Below are 15,671 nucleotides of genomic sequence, written 5' to 3'. Positions count from 1 at the left end.
GCCCTCACGGCGGTGTGCCAATTACCTTTCCTATCAAAATGTATCCCTAGGTAAGAGAATTGATCGGTGGTCTCAATCCTCCTACCCTCAAGGAATATTGGGCAGGATGCCTTCTTGGTACCATGCCCACAAGCCATAGTGAAAGTTTTGGTGATGTTTATTCTTAGGCCCTTATCTTTCATATAGTTGGAGAATCTCAGAACGGCTCTCTGTAGGCCTACCTTGGTTCGGGACATGATGGCAGCATCGTCTGCGTAGAGGAGTATTGGCACCGGCTGCCCCTTTATCACTGGATAATCGAACTGCGACTCATTGAGGTGATTGCCTATGGAGTTTATATAGATGGTGAATAGTAGGGGTGCTAGTATGCACCCCTGTCTAACGCCCTCCTAATGGGGAACTTGTCCGAGCACTCACCGTGAGTGCCGTACCTTACCCTGGCTCCAGCACCCCTATATAATTCCCTGATGAATGTAAGGATTTGGTCATCTATGCCCATGTCAGAAAGTGTGGACCACAAGTTATTGTGGTCCACACAGTCGAAGGCTGAACTCAAGTCAACAAAAGTGATGTAAAGATTACCCTTCTTAGCTTAAGTGTACTTTGATATAACGCAGGCCAGGTTTAATCCCTGTTTGACTGTACGTTTGCCAGGTCTGAATCCATACTGGAAACTGGAAATTATGTCACTCTCCGCCGCCCAAGATTGGATTCGATTTAAAATTATGCGGCCTGCTACCTTCATTAAGGCATCGAGAAGGGAAATTGACCGGTAGCAAAGTAGTCTGTGTCACTCCTGGGTTACTCTTCCCCGAAAACTCCCCCACAACTCGTGTATAAAAGATGGAGTACTACGCAGAGGAAGCAGATGATTTTAATAATTAAAATGAATATGCTGAATATGAGGAAGTAAGGGCAACATTTTGCTCCAACCCGGGCGCACAGCTACATTGCGCCACTCTGGCAAACAGTTGTTTAATTCAAGCTTCAACCAATGTTTGTCACCGTAAACCTGTTCTTTGTGTATTTTCCACGATATTCAACTTTTCCTTCAATCCACATGCGGGATATTTTCAAATTTCTAGTGTAAATGCTGTGCCCATCCGGGAAAGATGAGTGTATGCGTGAAAAAAGGTCGGGAGTTGTTTCTTGGAGTGCGGGTGTGGAAATACTTAAAGGGTGCGTAAGGGCGGTGCGAGTGAATGTTGGAAATACGGGAGAAGAGTGAAGGTGACGAGGCGATTGAGGATGTATGTGGTTGGATGATTAGCAGGGAATATATGTTGCAAGTAGGGCGAATGGAGATGAATGTAAGGCAATGTGAGGCAAAAGGCGGGGCGCTGACAGGGCGTGCGGTTGCATGACGTATTGGGTGGAAACTTTGATAAAAAATATATTAGGAGTAGAGCAATGACTATTGTTAAAGTATGAGACCACATTTAAAAGAGGGGTTAATGTTCATTAATTGGTAACTCGTCAGAAATAGAGAGTAGTTTGCCATGAAGCCAGGATGATTATTTTTTTTTATTTTTTTTTGTAAATATATTTTTATTGCAGGAAGTTAAAGTAATTACAACGTTGGCACCTGTATCTTATCACAATCTAGTGCGGGTGGGATCCACACAACCTCTATACACGGCCATTCAGCCCACAACCCGGGGGACGGGCGGCGTGTGCCATTCTCTTGCAGTGTGTATCTCTCCATTCACGTAGCTTTCACAGGTAATAGCGTAAATCCCATCTGCTTTATCAAAACACTCCAAACAAAATACCCACCCTCCCTCCTCCTAACTTACCCCCCAGAGGAATAAAGTGTTGATCAGCACGACTCATTGTTCTGGAGCTTGATATAAATGAAAACATCCCACTTCCTCTATCCCCCACCCTCCACCCCTCTCGTCATCGGTATATTATCTTGTGGTCGCTCATCAAATGATAAAGTGGCCATGAGTCTGCTTTGGTGACGCCGTTCCATTATGGTGCGTTATTGGGATCTAGGCCGTCCCCCTCTGTACTGTCTGAGTCAGTATGAGTGTTATGGTCGCGCAGGGCCTGCACTATCGTTTCCCAAGCTCGCGCCGTCTCTAGTGCTCGCTCATCTTGTCGTCGCCTCGCCTGCTGGAATCTCAGCGTACTCTCACTCCCCGCCCACTTAAGCAGTTCAGTGCGCCATTTAGTGCCCGACGGACCAACCCGCGCCTTCCAGTGTCTGGTGATTTCCCGTTTAGCTAACAGTAATCCCAAATCGATGAATTTACTTGTAATTTTATTTTTAGGGGTATGCGGAAACCAGTGTAGGATCCCCACAGCTGCTTCCATCTGTAACGATCTCCCAGTCACCGCAGTCAGCGTGTCTCCTACGATTGACCAATAAGCGGTCAGCATAGAGCAGGACCACAGCATGTGAAGAAGGTCCTGCCCGGCTGCCCTACATCTAGGGCAGGCTGCCGTCTCCAGACCAAAGTACTGCTGTAACTTCAGCGGGGTCAAATAGGCTCTATGTAACACATAGAAGTGGACTAACTGGAATCGTGCATTCCTCGTCCCCTTCCACACCCTCAGCAGCAGCTGGGACCACGTGGCCTCTGGAATTTCTTTACCTATATCAGTCTCCCATCTGACTTTGAGGACCGCCAGGGGGGTCAATCTCTCTGCCACCATTCTGGAGTATAGGCACAATACTGCTTTAATTGTTCCCGCGGACATCATGACATATTGGCATGCAGCTGATAGTTGTGGTTCTTCATGACCAGTTCTCCAGTGAGCCTGGAGCGCTCTAGTGACCGCCGCATGTATCAAAAAGTCGCCTCTTGGGATGTCGTAACGGTCCAAAAGGGCCTGAAAACCAGGATGATTATTTATAGTGTTTTTCTTAAAGGATTTTACGAACGCAATAAATGTGGGGAATGCATTAAATGAGGTATTGTGATAGTGTGCAGATGTTAGATACCAAGTATTGCGATGATAGTAATGAAGATGTGTTTCATTATTGTTTCCAGCGCACCCTGATGAAGAGCACTTGATGCTCGAAATGCACTGTTTTTTTTTACAATAAACGCTGTTTTGGATGAACCCCTGCACTTGTCGTGTTTAAGCAAGAGGTCTGGATGGGCATAGCATTTACACTATAAATTTGAAAATGGCACAATATCCAGCGTGTGGATTGAAGGAAAGGTTGAATATCGTGGAAAATACACAAAGAACAGGTGTATGGTGACAAACATTGGTTGAAGCAGGAATGAAACAAACTGTTTGCCAGAGTGGCGCAATGTAGCTGTGCGGCCCGTTTGGAGCAAAATGTTGCCCCTTCTATCTATGCTGTCATTTATACGGGTGCCATTGGGGTTTGGCACTGCACCGACGAGCACGCAAAACAGGAGTATTATGACCAAAGAATTACATTTTTGAGAAATGAACGCAAAGCAAAAGGTGTGCACCCCACCCCCCCTATTTGATGAATATGAGGAAGGGCCGTAAGAGCACCAAATGGAGGAGCAATAGGTTGAATCCCTTGACACACGTGCAGGATTCTATCAATGACATTGATCAGAGCATTACAGCCCTTCACAAAACTCCTGAAGAATTATGGGAAACGGGCTCTAGGAACCCAAATGGGTGAATCCTCAGTACACAAGACACTACTGGGTGTGCAGGGCTTTGCCCGAGACAGATCTTCTTGTGCCTCTTAAGCAGAAGTGTTGTAAGTGGCATCAACGGTCCTTAAAGAGCATCGGTATGGACGTTCAGTTCTTTCAGGTTCCCTAGCTAATTTCTCCCTGTCCAACCCAGGGGATGTACAGGATTCTTCCCCTTCGGCATATGACACATCAGATTCAGACAGAGGCAGATAAACTGCACATGGCACAACAACGTAAGAAGAAATCACAGTACTAGGAATCTGAGGCCTCACATAAAAAACTTACTGTTTGACCCAAAGAATATTATCTATCCAAGGTCCATAGAATGAGTACCATGTGCAGAGGTAGTACATTATGTTCAGGAGAACATGAGGCAGGGGTTTGAGCGTGAGGTAAGCAACACTTCAAGGTCCGAATGTCCAAGACCTTCTCTACAGGGAAAGGTCACGGAAACCCCAGAGCTAGTCCCGAATATGGCGACTTTTCTAAAAAAAATTGCAAACGGTCCTAAGAAGGGACTGGCTAGGGCATGGAAGGGATGCCAAGACAAGTAGCTTGACATATCAGGACCCCTCACAAAGATCTAAGATTTGGCAGTCATGGTGAAGAAATCATATACTAATTTAGATCCTACGGAGATACTTGAATGGGCACAGAGAGCTTTATGCTTCCTGAGAAAAGCAAATTGCACCCGATCCACGAGCGCAGGAAATCCTCCTTGATGAGGATTGACCCCCAACTGGTGGAGTTGGCATCCTCAGAGACGGGGACCTTGACCAATTGCCTTTTGTTCGGCGACAAGTTCGTCCATGATTTGGGTGAATACGTGGCGCAGTCATGGTTCCCAGTGACGTTGGCCTTGACTTGTGCCCCTCCAGTTGGCCTTATGTAATTTCAGGAGATACTGCAAGATCCGACGAGCTGTCCACATCCGCTGGTGACACAGGGTCAATTGTCCCTCATGGCCTGGAGACTTTCCGGAGACACTGTCAAGTGCTGGGAGTTTTGCAGGATACAATGTTTTTCTTGTCACAATTTTGGGCTCCCGCTATGCACAAACAATAAAAATCAGCTTGGCGTAGGTGGGTTTGTTGGTGTAGTGGGATCCTGTATACATATGATCATATGTTTTCTTTCGGACGTCGCCAGTCAAGGAATGGCATATAGGTCAGTCAATAATTTCCGATCAGCAATTTCGGCGGGTCATCCCCATATTGAGGGGAAACCGGTTGGGGAACATCCCTTGATCTGTAAGCTATTGAGAGGCATTAGAATGGTAAAACCACCGGAGCCCAGATATTCTACCCTTTGAAATGTAGATGTGGTGCTTAGTTTTCTCAGAAGCTGGCCAGCGAATGAGGGACTTCACGGAAACAGTTGTCAGCAAAGCTCACTTTGTTATTATGTCTCATTTCAGGTAGACTGGTATCGGACGTACAGGCCTTGGATTTTGGCAGGTAGAGTATTTACCCCCTCAGGGTTTCTTTCACATCTCTAAATGAACTAAGACAAATTCCAAACGTGTGAGTTATCCTGCCTTTCCACATCATAGTAAACTGTGTGTAGTCCAATGTTTGAAATGTTACAAGGATTGTACTCGTGAATTTAGGAATGATGTGTCAGGTCATTTTTTGATTTCCCTTCAGAAACCTTTTCGCCCAGTCTCTTCGGCGACCATGGCCAGATGGGTTAAATGGCTGTTGAGTGAAGCAGGTATTGATGTCTTCATATTTGGAGCTCATTCTGTAAGAGGAGCTATGGCCTCTAAAGCCTTTAATTAAAACATTTTATCATAAATCTATTGTGGAAGTAGCATTGAATGTGGTGGAAAAACTTTAAACTAGCATAATCAGAAGCCTCAGTTTTCAGACATAGAATAAAAAAAATTCTAGCTTACGCGTCAAGAATTTTCAATTCTATTAAGGACATGGAGGCAAGGATTATCAAACCCAGAAAGTGTTGTATTGAAATACTGAATAATTGTTGGTTGTGTCAATGTTAATGACTTTTATCACTTGTGGTTGTAAGATGATACACATACCTGCCCATTATTGTTGAAGTATTGGAGACAAGATATTATGGCTTGGGTTTTCTTTTCAGAGCAAGGCGACCTGAAGGATCTGGTTATGCTAGAGATCTGGCTCGGACGTTGACAAAGGATTCCTTCCGTTGAAGGTCCCGGTGAAGAAGTGCGGTTGAAGGACCCGAATTTCTGAAGTTGATGTTCATGTTTGGACTGTTCGGAAAGAAAGAGGACGACGTCTGTTTGAACTGAGTTATATACCCTATGAGGTGTGTGGTGATTGGTGGAGACAGGGCTCGCTATGCCTGATGGGTTATGTAGTTCAAAGTTTTATTGGCTGCTGTAATGTTCAGTAAAGAAAAGAGAAGCATAATCCTCACCTCCGTGTCCTTAATAAAATTGAAAATTCTTGACACGTAAGATAGAACATTTTGTATTCTATGGCAGGACCAGAGGCTCTGATTATGCTTCTTAGGTTTTACTACTCCCAAAATAGCAGTTAATGAAAAAAACAGTAAAAACATTACAACACTACATATCCCATGAGGCTTTGAACCACGTCTCCTATTAACCCACCAATTGTCTTCTGGTTTCATGTACAAAATAGAGAGGCACCATCTTTCCTCTTTCTTTACTGCTCCACAGTCAAGATACGTGCCGCTCTATTTTGTTTTAATTGCATAATGTATTTGGGCCTATACTTTCTAGGTTAAGTATTTGTGTAGTAGGGGCTTGGCCAACAACAAGGCCACTTAGGACGTGCTTTCGCCGAGCTCCGGCTGAAAGCTCCATCCGTCTACAAATCCAGCAGTCCCAAGGCTTGGACACCAATCGCACTTGACCTCCAGGAGAGTCTGATGTCCCGGCCACACTTCTAAGGGGAACCCAAGAGGGATACTGGCCTCTGCGCCGCCGCCCTGGAAGACTCCGAAACCGCTTCGGCAAAATGGCATAAGTTTGAGGCTGGGACGGGCGACAGACCTCTACCACCCTTATGCACAACCTCGGGTGTCTGGCAGGGGGTGTGGACATGGGGGGAGGTGGGGTGGTGGCAGGAGGGTAGCGGGTTTCAAATTGTTGTTGAGGTTAATTGTTTTTATGTTGCGATACAATCATAGAGTTCACAGAGCTTATGCAACCACTCACATTCTGCATGAAAGGCATCACCTCATAGTATATGCCATCATGTCCCACCACTACCTACTAGCCTGTCATGATGGGTTCGGACGATAGCCCCTTCACGGCGCTAACCTGGAATGTCAATGGGCTTGGGGACAAAATTAAAAGAGGGTTGGTGTCGTCTTTCTTAAAACGTACCCACCCAGATATGGTACTATTACAGGAAACCCATCTTAAAGGTACGAAATGTGGGTTCCTAGCACAAGGGGCCTACACTGTCCTGGCACATGCAGTATACACCTCAGGCTCTGGAGGAGTCCCCATCCTGATTAAAAAGTCACCTCCCTTCACGGTGAAGCGCACATGGATAGATCCCAAAGGTACCTATGTGGGGTGACAGGGTCATGGGGTAGGAGGAATGTCACCAACTTATCAGTTTATGCCCCGCTGAAACTGCAGACCAGGACACTACATGGGGTGACGGATAGATTGCTGGAGACATCGGGTTCGACACACATAATTGCGGGTGACTTCAATGACGTGATGCATGTCCCTGCAGGCCGTTCAGGAGAGCAGGTCCCTCCGCCCCCGGTTACTCCACTAGCATGCCTTGCTGACACACTGGGTCTGGTGGATGTATGGAGACACCTACACCCGGGGGATCGACGATATTCGTACTACTCCAGGGCCCACAAGGTCTATTTGAGGCTCGACTATATATTCCTCCCCAGCGGTGCCATACAAGACATCTACGAGGTGGAATACATGTCCAGGGGCTTGTCTGACCACTCACCTCTATATGTCTGAGTGGGTGAGAGGGCCCGAGCTGGACGGGGGAGGATGGATATTGTGAGCATGGGACCTGCAAAACAAGGAAGTGCTCCAGGGTATCCGAGCTGATACAAAAGTTTATTTTGTCAAAAATCTGGGTTCGGTGCAGTCCGGGGTGGTGGTCTGGGAAGCAATTATAATCAAGCCTCTCCGTTCCTTCCAACACATCTCACACAATGAATTTATGGACCTGGTCAAAGCAAGCAGGCCAGCCAGCAGCTCTACTGACCCCTGTCGGCCACAAACTTTCAAGACAATTCTCTTAATAACCTCTGCTGCCACTCCAGTAAGAAGAATCATCAACGATTCCTTAACTACTGGAATATTTCTAGAAGAACTCAAAAAATCACACATACGCCCTTTACTGAAGAAAACAAACTTGAACCTGCTGAACCCTGACAACTACAGACCCATTACAAATGGACCTTTCATGGGCAAACTGATAGAAAGAGCAGCGTTCGCCCAGATGTCAAAATTAATTGAAGAGAATGACATACTTTCAGTCTTCCAAACATGATTCCGTCTGGGAAGAGGCACTGAATCTGGCCTCCTTGCCATCTGGGGTGACCTGAAGAATACAGTTGACCGCAACGGGGTTGCTGCGCTCCTCCTCTTGGACCTCTCAGCTGCCTTTGACACGGTTGACCATGACACTCTGAAACAAAGACTCTATGAAGCCGGCATAGAGGGAACTGGTCTAGACTGGATCGCGTCCTAATTCTAAACAAAACTAATGTCATCCATACCCCACCTTTCTCGCCCAAACCGTACTCCACAAAAGTAGGGGTCCCTCAAGGTTCTATCATCTCGCTCATGCTTTTCAACATCTACATGAAGTCATTATCAGTACTGATCAATAAATTTCACCTCACGTGCTAGAACTATGCAGATGACACGCAAATACTCTTTCAACTGGAATGCCGCAAAGACATTGGAAAATCACCAATTTTCAGCTGTCTCAGGGCCGTGGATCAGTGGATGACCTGGAGCCATCTCAATTTGAATGCTTCAAAAACTGAAATACTCAGGTGTGGCGATTGGAAACATTACAACCCGCTTGCTGCATTGTAGTGTAGTTCCTATCTTCTCAATAGGCTCTGCGCATTGGAATAATATATCCTATAGATGTGACGTAGGTCAGTAGGTCTCTATCCAATATACTAAACTTAATTGCGAGTGCCAGCTAGCTCAGAGGTCACTCGAAACTTTCTCGAATACACGGGAAGGTATTCGTTTCTGACAACCGCATAAACATGACAACTTTGTTTCCCTAGGACAATAGAAACAATAGATAACTATTTTACTCAGTCAATCGTGCATGCTTCGTTTCTACAGAGGGTGCACAGAAATAGAGAGACGGGCGTTTCAATAAAAGGGTTTATTGAACAGTCTTTCTCATGCAAGCGAGGTGAACTGCTACAGTCGTTAGACAGAATGCTAAGTATAATGCGTACAGCGGGAATAGTATTATAAAATAATACTGTAATAGCATTGTCTAGTGCTATGACATATAAAAATACATACATAAATAACACAGGCTAAAACACTCAACTGGTGCTTCTAAAATACCCCTACCCCAATGTACCTAACCTAGGTCTAGTACCAAGGAAGAGTAAGTGTTGAGGTACTGGGTTTTTAGGAACCGGTACCGAACCGGTAACCCAGCGGTGCCAGGGGATCAACACACCAAAGACCTCGGGTTCTCCTGAGTCAGACCCACAGAAACTTCAGAGTCTTCTAGGTGAAGTCAAAGATTAGTTTATTGGCTGCAACCAAGGTGACAGGGTCCTAGAAGTACAATGCCAGTATATTCAGGAGACTGCACACTTTCACAAAGTTAGGCTTCTCTTCTTATACATAACATTTGCCCTTTGGCGAAACATTCCTTGGGTGCGCGGTATTTCATTTATGGTTACTGATTACAAAAAGAAAGCAGAGTCATGATGACATGTACATATTTCACGTCGTGATACCCATAACAAATCATCCGGCAAGGCCCAACATTTCATCAGATATCGCTGGACCCCTAATAAAGATGGTCACCTCCCCACCATAAAATAAGTGAGGAAAAGGAGTGAAGAAAGATGTGAGCGAGATATGGCAGGTGTGCGTGCTGAAATGGCTTTATGGCCGGTTGGGCCTAGATACTATCTTGCTTGGCCCCTGGGAGGGAACTGACCTAACGAGTTCGGCCTGGGGCAATGGTTCTAACTTGTACTGGGGTCAGGAAGAAGTCGATTAAGGAGTACGTGTCCTTGTGGAATCAAATTCGACTGGATTAAGGCCTATGTAGAGGGCAACATGCAACTAAGGGTTCAGAAGGTAAATGATGATTTCGAGGTGAAATTGTCACTCGAATATACTGAAAATACATGTGCTTGATGTACTCGTCATTTCCGGTCTTTTGATACCAAATTTGTCCTATTTCGACGAAGTTTTTATTCTCGAGTCCGGTACTATTACGGATCCATATTTTTCAGAACCACAGACCCTCCTTTTGCCCTTACATAGGCAAATAATCTATCCTTATGTTAATCTGAGTCCGGATCTATATTCATAAAGTCATTGAGGTGTTGCTGTAACATCATTCTAGTGCTGAGTTCGTGTCTTGACACAGGCTTCCTTACACATGATGTAGCACAGAGGCCACATATTGCAGGAGCACACTGTATGCATAGACAGAACAGGAAAAGAATGGCTAAGACCATCCCAATGACCATCAGAATTTTCCATCCCCAGGCAGATATCAGCCCCCAGAACCATCCCATTAATGACCAATCTCCTTTGTCCACATGGATAGATTCGGAAATCTTATGTAGTTTGGAGATGGCCCTGTACACTGTTGGAGCATTATCCGGAATAAAAATGCAACAACTGGACTGGATCAATTTGCATACCCCACCCCGGTCTGCAAGTATTACATCCAAAGCGACCCGGTTCTGAAGGGTCATCAGTCGATCCGACTGGAGCTCAGCAGTCAGGTTACTAAGGGCACCGGCAGTTTCAATCACGGTGGATTCAACTACCCTTGTCAATTGCCTTATGTTTCTGCTGTTAACCATGGCTCCCCAGAACGGCAGAATACCCATTGCAAAGTCACCAAATTCTTGACCCGCAGTGTCTTCTTTACTCAAAACACCTCTAACTACCCTTGTCCGATGGTAATCCGCCGCTGCTGTGTAGGTGGGAGGTAACAGGAATGAAACAAAACATGAGCCTGAGAAGTCAGGGGGCAACCATGTATAGGCTCTATTGTGGCAGATGAAATAAGTACCCTTTGCGGCTAAAAAGGCAGGGGAAGTCTGAGATCCAAAAACATACGTTTCTGTGCAGACACTCTTCCCTAGCTGAGCTCTGGGATTCCTACCAATACCTTGCAGACACAGGTGACCTTGATGGGGTACGATCCAGATAGGGGACGATCTCTTGGCTTGCTGTTTCTCACTTAGTGTAGTGCCATATCCGGTCACATTCCAACCTACATATGCAAGTATCTCATCGTCTGGGGTATCTTCGTAAGAAGTCACTTCCTTGATCATGTCAACTATACCCTTCACTAGAGCGCTAGTCTTGAGGTTGTCTTTTACAGAACGTAGGGGTTGGATTTCTCGTGCATATATGAACATTGTCCTATATGCCCATACTGACCCATTGTGACTAAATGGCAGGACCAAATAGGGGATACCTCTATCCGTGGTGTGGGGCATGAGACCACACACCCAACAGTTGGTTGTGTTCATCACAAGTTGGTGTTGGTGTAATAGCTGAATGAAGGAGTTATTAATGAACTCTAATCTCCTATTTGATTCGTGGTCAGGCAAAGAGTGGAAAGAATGAGAGGAAACAGTAGGGGGAGGTATGGGCGATGTAGTAGGCGTGAATGTCACATGAAAAGAGAATAAAGCATAGCTTATCAAAAACACCATTACGCTAAATATCATAAAAATACACATCATTATAAAAATTTTCTTTCTCATTGTTTTCAAAAGTCTCTGCTTAAAGTTCATTTGTCTGGCAGTTCTCTCCACATCAGGAAACTCCATCCTCTCTAAGGTGCTGCCCGCGGCGGTAGGTTGTTTCTGCTAAAGGATGCTTCCGTCAGTCTAGGGTGGCTCCCTTCGACCAACTGGAACCGGCAACCTATTGTTGTCAGCTGCACCCAAAAGTCTTTAGTCAACCGCGACCCTAGCAGCGGAACCCGGATGGCGGTTCGAAAAAACAAAAATAAGCAAGTTACCTAGATGGGAGAATCTGCATTTTTCAAAATAGCATTTTGGAAGGAAAAAACTCATGATTTTATTAGTCCACAGGTTTTTCTCTCGGATCAAAAAATGAATCACTTTTACTTTAGTCTGTTTTTCTCGGTCGGAAATTATAGCGTCTTTTCCCGGGTGCTGTCTGGTCCGGAAATAGTAGCTCAGGTTCCACAGAGTTCAATTGTTCTGATGGCGGCGTAGTTTCTTGAAAAATGTTCTTACTGTCACAATCGCGTTTAGCTTCTTCTACGCGTTCATCAGTTGTGCGCTTTGAGTCAGTGCCTCCTGTCCGGACCCATTGGTCATGTGGCAGAGGGAAGGGTATTTTCTTACAATGGATCCCGTGGACCCAATTGGCCTTCCCCTCCACTTTAACAGTTGACCTTGTAGACAGGAGGACGAGGTGCGGTCCGGTCCATCTGGGCTGGTCGTTTCTTGTTCTCTGGAAATTCTTGACCAGAACCCAGGAGCCAGGGTCAATGGAGTGACCCGGTGTCTCGGAAACCGGAGGCAAGGTGTTGTGGACCTGTTGATATAAAACACGCAATTTAGCCGTCAATTCATACAGATAGTCGAGCAAAATGGGGTGTTGCAGCTCGCTAAACTTCGTGGGCCTAGGCACTCCCCATATGTTGGCTGGCCGACCAAAGACTATTTCATAGGGGCTGAGTTTCATTCGCGAATGCACAGTCATTCTGGTGGATAGGAGTGCTAAGGGTAGAGCGTCGGGCCATTTAAGACCCGTGCCCGCTTGGATTTTGGCCAATTTAAGTTTAAGCGTGCCATTGTAACATTCCACTAATCCAGCTGATTGGGGGTGATTTGCAGCGTGGAACTTCTGACTAATGCCTAGCCCTTCACACACTCGTTTCATCACACTACCCACAAATTCACTTCCGTTGTCCGACCAGACCATTCTAGGCATTCCGAACCTGGGGAAGAACTCTTTCACAAGGGCTTTCGCTGTGGACAAGGCAGTATTGTCCCTTAGGGGATAGGCTTCTACCCACCTTGAGAAGGCGCAAACAACCACGAGCACATATTTTAAGTTGTTGCACCTCTCCATGTGTATGAAATCTAGCTGCAAAACCTCGAACGGATACGTAGGAGGTGCGAAATGACCAGCTGGAGTTGGAGTTCCCCTACCAGGATTGTGCTTCAGACATACCATGCAATTCTTGACAACATTTTCTGCACACTTGGGAATCCCTGAATTCTTCCACACTGGGGCCAACAACTCGCAAATCCCTTTCGCGCTGATATGGGCCATCCCATGAGCCATTGTAACTACTGCAGGCACATACGCATCGGGTAACATCCATCTTTGTTGCTCTGTCGATTCAATCCAACAACCATTTACATCCATTCTCCCTGTACTTTCTTTCCACATGCTTAACTCTTTCTCCGTGGCCTCAGCTTGGATGGACTTCACACTTTCTATCGTGTCTTCACACATTCCAACATCACCAGTCCATCTTTCTGGGCTCGCAACATACATTCGGCTCATCACATTCTTTGCCGTTTCTTTAGCAGTTTCGTCAGCAAATGCATTTCCACGACCAACATCATCGATCACTTTCTTGTGTGCACTACATTTTACAACTGCTACTTTCAGGGGCAACGTCAGCGATTCAAGAAGCTCATTCACCAACTGACCATGCTGAATCTTAGCTCCATGCGAAGTCAGGAACCCACGTTCTCTCCACAATCGACCAAAACTGTGAGCCACTCCAAAAGCATACTGACTGTCGGTATAGACAGTCACTTTCATTCCTTTTGATAACACACATGCTCTCGTCAGTGCCACGAGTTCGGCGGCTTGAGCCGAACCATGTGGTATTCGCGCAGTTTCAACGATTGTGTGCAGAGTTGTGACAGCATACGCTGTAGTCACGTTACCATTTGGGAGTTTAAAGCATGAACCATCCACCCATAATGTACCATCACTTTCGGCGAGAGGAGTATCGGATAGATCAACTCTCCCTTTGGTCTCCTCCTCCGTCCTGAGGAAACAATCGTGCTTTTCTGAAGCATCCGATTCCTCAGCAATTGGTAACAATGTGGCTATGTTCAGAGTACTGCATCTTTTGATGTGCACATGGCTCGCTAGTAGCGTCAATTCATAACTGGACAGTCGAGCACTAGTTAAGTGCTGTGTCTTGGTCCTATTCAACAATGTATCTACTGCATGCGGAACCATCACAATTAGTGTATTATTCATTACTAGGCCTGCAGACTGTCGAATAGAAACAGCTGCTGCTGCTGTGGCCCTTAGACAACTTGGCAATGCTCGTGCTACTGGATCCAAAGTTGACGAAAAATAGGCGCATGGCCGTTGTCTATCTCCGTATAACTGAGTCAGCACAGACAATGCACAGCCCTCCTTCTCGTGGACATATAATGTGAAAGGCTTACTGTAGTTGGGGTTACCTAACACAGGGGCCGAACATAATGCTGTGCGTAATTCGAGAAAACTTTTCTGGCACTCATCGGACCAAGGAATGGGATTGGGTGTATTAGTACACGTTAGTGCCAATAAGGGTTTGGCTAATAACGAAAAATTTGGAATCCACTGTCTACAGTACGATGTAATGCCCAAGAAAGCGCGTACTTCTCTCTGCGTTCTTGGCACATTTAATTTCGCTATTGCCTGAATTCTTTCTGGGGTCAGTTTCCTTCCCTCCTTCGATAAGAGATGACCTAAGTAGGTCACTTCTTGTCGGCAATATTGGAGCTTGGAAAGTGACACCTTGTGATGTAGATCACATAGATGATGCAGTAGTGCCAACGTGGCCATTTTACATATTTTCTCAGTATCCGCAGCTATGAGCAAATCGTCCACGTACTGTACTAGAGTGGAACCTTTGGGCAAAACCATTGCGTCAAGCTGACTTTTCAGAGCTTGACTGTATATTGAGGGGCTCTCACAGTAGCCTTGAGGAGCGCGTTTAAAGCGGAAACTGCGACCACCTAAACTAAAGGAAAAAATATCCCTGCTCTCCTCCGCAATCGGGATACTGAAGAAAGCATTCTTCAGGTCAATCACCGAAAACCATGATGCGGATGCTGGAATCATAGTCAATAATGTTGTAATGTCGGGGACAACTGGGAATTGTGGCACCACTATCTTATTTACTTCCCTAAGATCAATCACAAATCTATACACAGGTGGCTGAGAAGGGTCAGTTCGTTTTAAAACAGGCAGAACAGGACTATTGCAAACATTGCCTCGTGTTTCCTCAATTACGTCTTTCTCAATCAACTCGTAAACAATCGCTAGCAAAGCTTTTTCGCCCTCATTGGATATTCTGTATTGGGGAATTCGTGGCATTTTGACATTCGACTTAAATGTTACAACATACGGTGGAATTTCTAAAAGACCTACATCATTCGGACCAGTAGCCCAAAGAATATCCGGAAGAAGTGTCAATTCTGTTGGAAGCGTATTTCTCGACAAATACATGGGAGAGACCACTTTCTTACCTAAAGTCAGTTGTACTCCTGAGGGAGAACAGTACAAAGTCGCATACAATCTTTTTAGCAAATCTAATCCTAGCAAATTTTCACCACAACCTGTTGTCAAAATAAGGGGTGCTTCGAATTCACAAGGACCAACAGAAAGAGATAAAGGGTCAGAAATCGGATTTCTAACCGGGGCGCCAGAAAAACCTACGGAAACGTTAATTTCGCCAGACAAAGGTGCGCCAGGGAGTTTGGAGTGCATAATAGAACTCTTTGTAGCACCAGTATCCAACAGAAAAGGTTCTGACACACCCGATGTAATCACCTCAACGTAAGGTCCAC

This window comes from Lissotriton helveticus, chromosome 7, assembly GCF_964261635.1.
Source record: "Lissotriton helveticus chromosome 7, aLisHel1.1, whole genome shotgun sequence".
Classification (NCBI taxonomy): domain Eukaryota; kingdom Metazoa; phylum Chordata; class Amphibia; order Caudata; family Salamandridae; genus Lissotriton; species Lissotriton helveticus.
The sequence above is the reverse complement of the archived record's forward strand: the minus strand, read 5'-3'. Positions refer to the sequence as shown.